This window comes from Pteronotus mesoamericanus, unplaced genomic scaffold, assembly GCF_021234165.1.
Source record: "Pteronotus mesoamericanus isolate MK-2021 breed Mesoamerican mustached bat unplaced genomic scaffold, CSHL_Meso_final scaffold_371, whole genome shotgun sequence".
Lineage (NCBI taxonomy): Eukaryota > Metazoa > Chordata > Mammalia > Chiroptera > Mormoopidae > Pteronotus > Pteronotus mesoamericanus.
In genome coordinates this window covers 4,092,775-4,104,551 of record NW_026555314.1, presented here as the reverse complement: position 1 = coordinate 4,104,551, position 11,777 = coordinate 4,092,775, and the positions used below count along the sequence as shown (strand labels likewise).

General features: G+C 43.8%; 1 protein-coding gene across 1 annotated transcript in view; it reads left to right on the top strand.

Moving 5' to 3' along the window:
* Nucleotides 1–1,556: 1,556 nt before the first annotated feature.
* Nucleotides 1,557–11,777, top strand: part of CDON (cell adhesion associated, oncogene regulated) — a 91,099-nt gene continuing 80,878 nt past the window's right edge. Inside the window, exon 1 of the mRNA XM_054592772.1 lies at nucleotides 1,557–1,768. The gene's annotated coding sequence lies outside the window, so the exon portion shown is untranslated. The remainder of the gene's footprint in view (nucleotides 1,769–11,777) is intronic.

Sequence of the window (11,777 nt, the reverse complement as noted above, 5' to 3'; positions counted from 1 at the left end):
GTTTCTTCGTGAAAAACCAACTGAAAAGGTAAATGGCACATTTCTCCTGAAGTTCAGTATTGAGTGTTTTTGAATTTTAGGTATCATGAGGGCCCCTTCTGTAGTTAAAGTAATAGCAGGTAAGCATGTTGATTACAAAAATCAGCTAACTGCTAATAATAATCATTGTTATTACATCGAAGTCATAGTCCTCGAATGGCCACTCAGTGGCAGGTGCTTTACACTAAGTATTGAGGGGGACCAACGTTTTGCCACCCTAAAAGATACCTTTTGGGCAATTGATTTTAAGCTGGTTATTAAGGAGGCGGGGCGGGGGTGGGAGGAAGACTCAGGACCTTAGACCTTCCCTCTTTCTGCCTAAGGGGATTCAGATAGAAAAATCTGCTTCAGGAAGGGAACCTGAGCAATCTCACCTGCAGATTCACCTTCGCACCTATGAATTACATGTGGCGGATAGGACGAAATCTGGCAAAGCCTGTTTGTCGAACTTCCTTCTGTATCCCATTGTTCTGGGCTGTCCAGAAAGAACTTATTTACCACATGTTGTCCACCTGTGAAGAACCGGCTTTCCTTTTGAAATCCCAGACTCCTGCCCCGCCCTCACCTTCTCCTTTGTCCAAAATGATACGGAAACCTCAATTACCCAATGTATCTTCGGGTCTCATGTCTTCTGGCACCTACGAGTGTACCTCTTTAATAAACTTTGGACATTGTCTCCCATTACTGTTAAATTCATTAACTCAGGTAGGAGAACTTAGACGGTGGGAAGCACGTTTTATGTTGGTTTTTTTTGCGCCCCTTCTCACTATATTTATGCTTCACGACAATCTTTTAAATAGAAATTATTTTTTCCTTTTTCTGTTTGAACTACCGAAGTTCAGTGAATCCAACTGACTTGGGGCAGGTCCACAGACAAGTTGGTTAGACGCTGGGGCCAAAGGCCACGCTGGTTTCACCAGGACGGAGCCTCTCTCCCAGTCTACGAAGTTTTGTCGCCGGCTGGCGCGACGGGGAATGCAGGAGGGTGGCTTGGAAACTAGGTGAAACTGCGGAAGAAACTCAACACTGAAAGCAGTGAAAAGGCAAAGGAACCACAGCACCGCGAAGCTGGATCCGCGAGGCAGATTCCAGGTAAGAGAAGCGAGAACAGACCGCGGGACGCGCGCAGACCTGCGGACCTTTGTGGCCGTCTAGAACTGTCGCCTCCCCGGGGAAGTTAAGGGCAGGGGAGAGTGAGTGTAGGCCCTGTAGCAATCTCCGTGCGTTGCTTAGGCAGCTCCTCCTCATCTACCCTACACCAAACCAGAAATTCCACTCCGTTTTTCTGGAGTGGCGTTCTTGTAGGCAAGCAGGAAGGGGACTGGGGACCTCCTGCACTTGGTGCCTCCCCGCCCCCCCGCGGAGATTGGTACGTCCCGGCCCCCACCGTCGATCTGGCGGCTGCGCGCGCACTCTCCGGCGGGGGCGGGGCGGCCTCGTGGCGCGCGCCCGCGCCGCCAGGTTACGCGCCCGCGCGCCTAGGCCTGGAAGGGCAGGCGCGGCTGCGGGGGCGCGCCCCGTTCCTCCGCCCCGCCCCCTCCCCTGAGTCCCGGGTGCGCGGCTCAGCGCGAGGAGAGCGGGGACCCGCGCCTCCGCCCCGCCCCCGCCCGGCGCGTGGAGGCCGCTCTGATCGCTGTCGCCGCCGTAGCCGCCCGCGCGGGATGACCTGGGACGGCTCTGGGAGCCGGCTGCCGCAAGAGGTCTGGGGGCTCCGCCGGCCCGCCGAGAGGTGCGAAGTGGTCCCGCCGCGGGATCGGAGGACGGGAGGTCGCGGCGGGCGGCTGGCGGGCCCGGGGGCGCGGGGTCTGGGGATCGGGAGCAGTCTGGGGACGCTGGGCCGCCCCGCGGTGGAGAGCGCGGTGTCAGTGACAGGGACGCGCCGTGCAGGTGGGACGAGCCTGGCGGAGAGCAAGGGCACCCGCCCGTCCCCAGGGAGCGGGGTCCCCGCCCCTCAGCTTCCACCCGCGGGGCGCCCGCGGGACGGTGATTTATGTGGGGTGAGCAGGAGAAACGTCCTGCACAATGTATCTTTCTCTGCCGTCACAGACGCCCTGACTTCCCAGCCCCAGGGAGTTCATTTTCCTTCTCCGTAAGCTTTCTGTGGGTTGCATTATCATTTCTAAATACATTGCAGCTCGCTATTGATTTCAGGCTGCAGCCTCCAGACCTTTTATTGCTTTCTTTCCACATCTAGGAATTTCCGTCATAAATCACTTAGGGGGGTAGAGGGACTGTGTCTGTCTTCCCTTCATTGTCCCTCCGAACCCCACCAAGTCAGGTGGAAGGCTCTCCAAAAGGAGCCCTTCTGCAGAATGCTTGTCTTTCCTGGCGGGGACTACAGACGGTGGCAGGTGCTCTAAGGGCAGGCTGCTTTCCAGCCGAGATCTAGAATTTAGAGAACCTCATTAACAGAACGGCAGCCTCTGTGCCCTAAATCAGACACCTTGGGAAAAAGAAGGTTGGACTAAAAGGGAACATGAGGTTTATTCTCAGTCTAATAGCCAGTGAAGATGAAAGAGGCCAGTTCTGATTCCATGCCTCACTGATGCCATAGCCCTCAGCTTCTCAGCTGACTCTTGGCATTCATTACCTAATGGACAGTGTCCGGGAGGAGGAGGTGGGAGGGACTGGAAATGAGATGGGTTTGTTCTTAGTATAATTCTAAACATTCTATTACATTTTAGAGCTCTTTTTAAAATACTGATTTGGGAGAGAGAGAGACAGAAAAACATTGGTTTGTTGTTCCACTCATTGAAGTATTCAGTGGTTGAGTCCTACATGCGCCCTGACCAGGGATCGAACCCTCAACCTTGGCGAACAGGAATGGCCAGGGCACAGCTCACGTTTTTGAGTAGTCTTTTCAGTCGTCCCTGGGGGGGCGGGGGGAGCGAGGATAGTTCAACTTAGAGGACAAGATGAAAGGAAACTTCAGAAAATTTCTGGAAACTTTAAATTAGTGCTTAACTAGAAAGCATTCTTAGGAACCCCGAGAGGCACCAAATACCGTAGCTTCTGTTACGCACATGTTGAAATAAGCTGCCTCATACTTTAAGTTATAAGAGAAGAATGGAGTGAAAACCTGTTTCATTTTGTGAAGACCTGTCCTGGGTGTGTGCTTGGCAATGTACAGAGCAGAAACATTTATATTTCTATAAAACATACACACACACACCACTGTATATTGTTTAACTTTCATGCAAAAACTCAGATACAGTATTTAGGAAATCTGTCTTTGTTTGAATAGTGTAGTCAACCAGGAAAATCAGTTACCCGGGGTACTGTGTTTGTGTAGCAACTCACTTGGGATGCCTTGATGGATTGCTATGGTTCTCATCAACCTTCTCTTCTGTGGAAAACAGCTCTACTCTCAAGTCAGGAGGTACAGCGGACCCTTTGGACGTGGAGCGCGCTGGTCTGGCCTGTGCAGGCTGGGTTCCGTGTCACTCCTTGCCTTCCTTGCAGGTGGTTTGACTGTGTGAAAGGAGTGCCGCTCACTTTAAGCTAGGACCCCCAGCCTGTTTGCAGGGTGTACATGGATGAAGGCTTTGTGTAGGAATGGGGACTCTGTCGTAAGCCTCTAAAGAGGTCGGTAAACTTTGTTGACTAGTTCTCACGCTTTCCTCTTGTTTCTCCACTTTGCCCTTATGCTCCCATGACTTTCTAGGCGATTTCATGTACGGTTTTGTCCAAATAAAAGTTGAAGTAAAGTTGTCCTTCTCTAGAAATGTTTCTTTTGCAAACATGTAGGCTAAAAGTTGGTGAGTGTGTCTGAGTAAAATCCTTGGGGAAGTGATTTCAAGAATTCAACATTATCTTAGTGAAATCAGGCTGCGGACAGGAAAATACAAATAGGTAATTTAAAAATTTGTTATTTATGACACCTAATTTTATTAGCTGTCACCTTGTTATTAGCATTCGTACTAAATAGATGTGTAGGTAAGACAACCCATTAGAAGAGATGAGTTGTCCACCAGGTAGTATTTAGATAGATGATTTTACCACTTAATGGCAACTAATTAGATTTGAAAGGAAATTTGGAGTCTGGGTGCTAAATAGATGGCTTTGAAGAACTTGATTTACAGTTTTTGATTGGTGCTTTCTCCCAAGAAATTTGTTACCTTGGATTGAATTGGAGAATGTTTTATTGTTTTTGTTTAAAATTGTATACTGTGTGTAAACATTCCATTAATTTATAAACATTTCATTTAAAAACTTTTGTTGTGTATATAGTACTAATTCACTTTCAAGAGAACAGGGAGAGGGGGCTTTACTTGATTCTTTTCCATTAAAATTAAGTGTGTGGAATATACTTAATGTCACTTTAAAAATATTGGATTACAATGAAATGAAAAACGGGCTTGTTGGTTTTTTTCTTTTTTTAATCCTCCAACTTTTCCCTCATTGTTTGTGCTCTTTCCTCCATTGTCAGGCTTAAAACATACAGTATCATTGTCATCTGTCCCCTGAATAATGGTCCTGAGGTGATATTATTAATGTGGCTTTTTAAAATCAAACTAATTATACTTGCCTAAAAGAGCCACATGTGTGTGATTCTAGCTGCCTGGTGCCTTTTGAGAGCCCTGGAGACAAGCTAGTGAATAGAGCTGAAAATTCATTCTGTATTTGATTAAATGGAACAGACTCGCTGCTCCTTACCCCAGCAGGGGCTATGAGATCTCTTGATCCCCGAAGCGGCTCCGAGACCCTGGGAATTCCATTAGCGAGCACCTGAGGAATTTCTGCCCTGCAGTGCCTTTTTTGTATGTGTGTATGTGTGTGTGTGCAGAGGGAGTGGAGCGGCGTGGTGAGGGGAGCGGAGGGAGGGGTGCGGAGAGAGGCTACATTAGAAGACTCCATATGTTGGCAGATCTAAAATCAAGGCATGACTTAACAGCTTATCTCGTGAGAGGAGAGCCCAACCCAAAGACAGATTGCTGGTCAGGACGCCCCTCCTAGCAGGGCTGTGTGCCTTTAGCACTGAAGTGAACGCCACTGTTAACAACAGAAAGGCACTTCTCTGCTTTCCCTCCGAAGCACAAGCATTGTGCATACACACGTTGCAGACTTGGTAAGTGTTCTCTGAAGGATCAGTTGATACATATGTAAAATTGTGTCACAGCTTGGTCTTGCCTATAAGGGTGGATGTATTGTTTCAATAACTTTTAAAACTGAGAGCTAAACCTGACCTTTATGTGAGGCGACTCATTTTGCAGCAGCGAAATGCTCGTTTGAATAGGCATAGTTTAGTTTGCTCTTCTGTTTTTGTATGATTTTATTGTGTTTTTGTTATGTTATAGAATTTAAATTCATTTAGGGTATGTCTCTCTTCTGTTGTCTTTTTAAGAGTTCTTTATGATTTCTAGTTGTTTTTTTTTTTTTAAGGAATTGCTTTCCAGACTTGCTAGCAGTCACAAGTAAAAGAAAATGTATTTACTAAAAATATTCTGTAAAATTTTTTGGAGCAAAGTTTTGGAGAAATATTAGTGTATCTTCCTCCCTCTGCTCCTTCTATCCCAACGCAAATAATTTTTGGATACATTTTTCAGAATGTAAGCCAAGTTTGTTTCTTGTGTACTTTTCAAGGAAGAGCAGTTCTGAATCTTGGATGGTGAAGTTAATTACTTTTCATCGTTTGAAAATAGTTAAACATGAGTCTGAATTCCAGTGCTTGTAGTTTTGAAGTAATGCAGAAGAATGCAGTGGAGAATGCAGTAGAGAATGCAGTCAGCTTATTTGACTGTTCATTTGATATTTTGTTCCCAATTAAAATCATGTTGGATGTCACAGTGCTCCCCCCGCCCCCTCATAACCAGGTAGCCCTACCAAATTCCCCTCACTATACAGAGTGTTTAGACAATAAAGGAGCCTTTTAGAGGATATGTTTTAGTTTTCTTCCACTTAATCCTGGGCATGCCTTCTACTCGTATGGCCAAATTGAAAGGACACTTCAGTGCATTGGAGGAAACCCAAAAGTTAGCATGGTGCCTGTCTTGGTTCATAGTTGTTCAGGAGCTTTGCTGTGTGATGTATTTTGATAGCCACAGATAATTAAAATACTACCCCAAAGAACATTTCTTTTTCTACATGTCAGTTGGAATGTGAGTAGGGACTTTTGTTCCTGAGAGCCAATGATCTATCGTTAATCATAGAACGGAGGAACTGTGAACCTCCTTACACCTTACTCGAGAGGAAAAAAATATATACAGGTTACATTATTGAACTTAGGTTGTATATTCTGCTCATGTTTCAGTGCTTGGAACTGTATGTTCGATCTTATTTTTATATTCCCTCATGCAAACAGAATTAAGAGGTTGACAATTAGCTTGCTCCTCGGCTATTCTTGTTAGACTGGCTCACCTCTTTATGTGAGCCTGCACAGTGATCTTGACCTAAGCTTTGCTTTTCTGCTCTACAAAATGGGGATAATAGCAATGGTATCTCTTACCGCTGTTGTGGGGATTACAGGAGATAATGAAAGGGAAGTGCTTGGCATATGGTGAACCTCTGTGAATGTTAGCTGCTGGTATTTTTAGTAATTCCTCCTGTATCTTAGTCTATTACTTTGATCCAGAAGTGATTTCTTTGAAGTACTAAATAATGAGGAATTCTCAGAAGTCAGCATAGTGTGGGTGCATGTGACGGCTATAGTTTCAGTGCGCTACGGTTTGCTTTATTTTGCAATTCAAACTTGAAAGGCACTTGGAAACCATGCGTTGCCTTCTTTCCAGTCGAGGTATAATAGAAACACGTACACAAGCATACTTTTAATGTACACTAAGCGAATAGCTAGATGAAGCTTTACCTATGTACATCCCTGTGGTGATCAGCACCCAGTTCAAGACATGGAACCTTCCCTTTGCCTCAGATGGCTCCCTGGCGGCCCTGCCCAGACATCGCCACCATCCCCAGCGAGCAGCAACCATTCTGACTATCGATGCGCTTTCACCGTACATTGGTTTTGCCTGTTCTCAAACTTCATAAAAATGGACTTGTACTTGGTTCCTTGCACGGCTCATTATGTCTGTGAGATTCATCTGTTATCATGTATAGTAGTAATATGTGCATTTTAAATTGTTCTGATGTCCTCTGTGTTTTTTTTTAGAAATTCATAGTTCACTTTATTGGCACACTGGGTAGGTACATGATCATTGGGTAAAAAAATCAACGCTTTTTTTCTAAGTTGTTAGAAAATCAGATCCCAGTGGCTAGCTTAGAAAAATAGCCATGACCTTATTTTATACAGAAAAATGGGTTGAAGAGAACATAATTACCTACAGTTACAATTCTATAAATCAAATTCATGGATAACTGCATTTATTTTATTTTTTGTTTTTAGAAGGGATTGTGGGGAGCCTCAACACAGAGAAAGAAGGACCATCTAAGTTATCTTATGTCTTTCATTTCTGGGATTTAATGCAGTAATCAATACTTGGAATTGTATAGAAGTGATCATTACCCCAGCATTAGTATAATATTCTTTTAGAAGAAAACAAAGAACACCACATTATTTTGGGGGGGAAAATCCACCAAAAAATGGAAGAAAATGTAGCTAGGATGTTGCTACGCCCTGGGAAAAGTTTAAGGACCAGGCCTGCTCACTTACATTGGCTGTATAACCGTAACAGTTGCTGCCAGGCTGTGCCCTCATGTTTAGAATTTCTGCTTGCGGTGTTGGACTTCCCTAATATGCCAAGTAAAATTTATTTCCCCCAACGGTGAAACCAGAATATAAGGTGATGTCGGTGAATCAGAAGTGTTTGTTTTTATTTATATTTTGGAGGGAGCCATGGTCGAGGTTAATAATATTTCTGTCCTTGGAAATGTTGATGAAGGATTTTTGGGATGTTCTGCCTGAACACAAGCCGCTTCTCTCTCAGGAGACACTGTGTTTTCAGCATTTGTAATTTTATTAAATCTATTATTCATAGCTCCTTGACACAGGTCATTCTTCACATCCAGCCATGTGCAGGGACAGGTTCCCCTGCTCTCCAGAGGGGCAAGTTGTCCCCCTTTCTTCTTAAATCAGACCACCAGTGGCCAAGACTTCAATGGGGGTGGGGAGAGTTGAAATAGTGATATATGATGCGTCCTTTGTTCCGTAGGGGCACTCAAAAGATGCAGATTTTGTCTCAAAAGAAGGAAGAACTGTCTGACAAATAGAGCTGCCTCATGAGAGAAAATGCTCTTTTGAAGCCGCGTGAGCTCCTCATTACCAGACATGTTCAAGTGGTGTTCGCAAAGATGCGGTGGCAAGGATCACTCCCTCGGGTGACAGACTGGGCCATGTGGCCTGGGAGGGCCTTTGCAGCACCAGGCTCTATGGGAGTCTGCGCAACCCCCACACACATAATTTCAGAGGGAGAAAATGTTTTAAAAGGTTTTAAACAGCCATTGGATAAGTAAATTTTCTCACACCAGCACTAGTGTAAGGTTGAGGGCTGCTTCTCCTTGCCTGCTCTTTCTTTCACTTTAATTCTTAGTTTTTCACTCATACGTAAATGTCAAAGATTCTGTCTTTTTCCAATACTCTAAGTATATCAGTATCAGAAATGATAACACTTTGCAAGTACAGCACCTGTTCCCTTTCTATGTAAGTAACATCTGAGAATTTATTCGAAGCCACCTGGTGGCCCAGTTATTTATTCACCCATACAACAAATTATATATAAAGTAAAAATTAATAAGTGTACCCCAGCCTCCTCTACCTTTTTTCCTCTGTCCAAACTTCCTACACTTGGAGCGAGAAATAACTCATATAGGGGGCAGGAGGGCCTGTATCAGTGACTCATCCAAGCAACGAAACTGCATTCTGGGGACCATCGTTATTCTAACCGTGTACGCGTTTTGTATCTGTAAATATATGTTAATATTTTATGTTAGTAGTTGATATTTAGAATGATTGAAAGGAGTGTGGATTTCGCAAATCACCAAAATAATATTTTAACTGTTTTATAAAGCAGAAAAATAAACTGAGTTTTTACTGTTTTCTATTTATGTCATCACATATAACCTGTACTCTGCCTGCAGCCGGTAAGATCTCTCTGGTCTCTTCCTGTTACCACTATCTTACCCCTCCGGCCTTCTTTTCAAACTTTGGGAGCGGGATGGCAGGAGGTTCAGAATGTGAGACAAAACAATCATTGTAACTCCTTCTTCAATTGCTACCAGCTCATTTCCCTGTTTCCAGTCTTGGGTTTTCTCCCTTCCAGATCATCCATGTTTCCACATTTTGCCAGAGGAATGATCTTCCTAAGGCATCAGTCTGACCGCGTGACCGCTCTTGTAACCGACTCTCCCAAGGCCCTGACTCACGGACGAAAGCCCAGGTCTCCGGCCGCGCGCGCAGGGTCCCTCGCTTCCCCGGGGCTTCTGCCCTCCTCTGCTGTGATACGTTCCTCCCTTGAATGCACCTTGGTTTCTCTCCTGCAGGTGGACACTGTGTCTGTCCCGGCCTTGTCTTCCTCCTTAAGGGCAATGTGATCTCCCCCATATGCGGTCATTCCTCCCACCCCTTTCCTCACACTGTGCCTGACAAGGCATCGATGCTAAAGCAGTGCTTTGCTGGCTTTCAGGTGCATTTGAATTTCGTGGGAGATGGTACAATGCAGATGCCTATTTGGTAGGTCTAGGGCGAATCCCGAGATTCTCCCTTTCTTACAAGTTTGTGACCCTATCAATGGTCTCAGCAGACGACACTGAGTAGCAAGATACTAAACTGTCTCCTCAAGATCCAGGGATGATTTCAACACACAATTTTGTTCTTAAAAATCCAGTGAAATCAGTGACGCTCCATGTCAAGTTCAGGTGTACCGCGGCTTCAAATAATGAAGATTAAAGAAAGCAATAAAGATTAAGAAAAGACAATTAGTTGTTAAAGATACTTGGACATGTATTGTCACATTATTACTGGAACACTTGTCTAATATTTCAACAATTTTATATATTCAAAATGTGTATTTTTGTTCTGTGAAACATTAAATGTCTCTAGAGAGCTGACGTCATGTTTCGCGTGTTTGTTTTCAAATACTCAGTATTACAGGAGTTCTCCTGGATATAAAGGGACTAAAAGTACATTCTGGCTTCTGTCTCTTGCCAGGGAAATTTCTGACAGTTATTGGCTTTTTATGGTATCAGAGTAAAAGTAATTAGTATTCTCTATTTTACTATAATACGGTATCTGTTCAGTGAGTGATCGTACACCCTGCCTGGTTGGAGGTGAAATTGGCAAGAGGGACGAATGTTTAATGGATAAAAGACTACTTTTATCAGGCCATAAAATTACTGCGGTGACATCAGAACTTGGCAGCGTCTTTTATTCCAATAAAAAGAAAAATAGCATCATAAGCTGGGGATAAGACATTTTTCTTGCCCATTTATTTTGGCTTATTTTCATGGCTTTGCCTCAGGGTGTGTGTATAACAAAATAACAACGCAGGGAATAACAGGCAATAAGAATTAGAGAGTGAACATTTTCAGCTGGGGTGGACATACGGTTTATCACTTATGTCTGTTTCAGCAATTTAAACTCCCTCAGATTGTTGACTGTGAGAGTAAAAGAGTGGGTATAAAGAATGCTTATCTGTAAAATGGAGTTCCACTGCATTATTTGGCTTGATATTACATAGTTTGCAGTATACTGAAAAAGTGTGATGATTGGCTCCTAAGATGGCCACGCAAGAGCGCGTGTCTGAATGCGATTATGAATGTGACAGCACAATTTTGTAGGGAAGGTGCTATTTATTCCTCTTTATAAACACCTGTAAAATAACATTGTATTGCCAAGCAAATCACTGTTCACTCTTGCTGTGAAATTAGATTTTTAGATGTTAGCGTGATTTAATGACAACTCGTATACCAGGATTTCAGTTTGGTGTCCAAACATCTGAGCAGTAGTTCCAGCAGCTCCTGGGACTATCGAATACTGCGAAGATATTTTTATAGTCCTCAATAGATTACTAAATTCCTGAGTAGGACTGCACTAAATTTTTTTTTTTAATAAAGATTTTATTTATTTATTTTTAGAGGGGGGGAGGCAGGTAGAAAGAGAGAGAGAGAGAGAGAGAGGAAAACATCAATGTGTGGTTGCCTCTCACGCACCCCTTACTCGGGACCTGGTCCACAACCCAGGCATGTGCCCTGACTGGGAATGGAACCGGCGACCATTTGGTTCACAGGCCAGTATTCAATCCACTGAGCCACACCAGCCAGGGCTAAATTCTTACTAATATGTCGTGTTCATGATTTACCTCGGTGGTTAATCTTACTGTAATCACCTTCTTGAACAAGGGCATTTAATGGTTTCTTCCAATTAAATCTTGTATATTGACCCAAAACGAGATCACAACTCTCATTCTGAAGTAAGGAGGATTATTCTAAACCTAATTCTAAATATATACTTCTACTTAAGAACATATTTTCAAGTCATAATCTGGTTAGAAAGTTCTGATCTCTTAATCAGATCTTTTGTTTCCTATTTATTGAAAAATTGGGCATACTTTCTTTTTTTACAGTCAAGCCCTTTTTTAAATTAAAACAAAAAATGATCAAACTTCTACCCCGAGTTCCTGATTCCAAGCTCTAGTCATCGTGTTTTAAATTATTTTGTATTTTAGTTGGATTTGCCTTTTAAAAGAAGTCTCAGTCCTCGTGTTTCATTGCAGAGCTGCACAGGCCTTTATCATAGCGTGTTCATCATGCACTTTAGAGCTGGAGTGTTTTTTCATCCCATGGCTAACGGA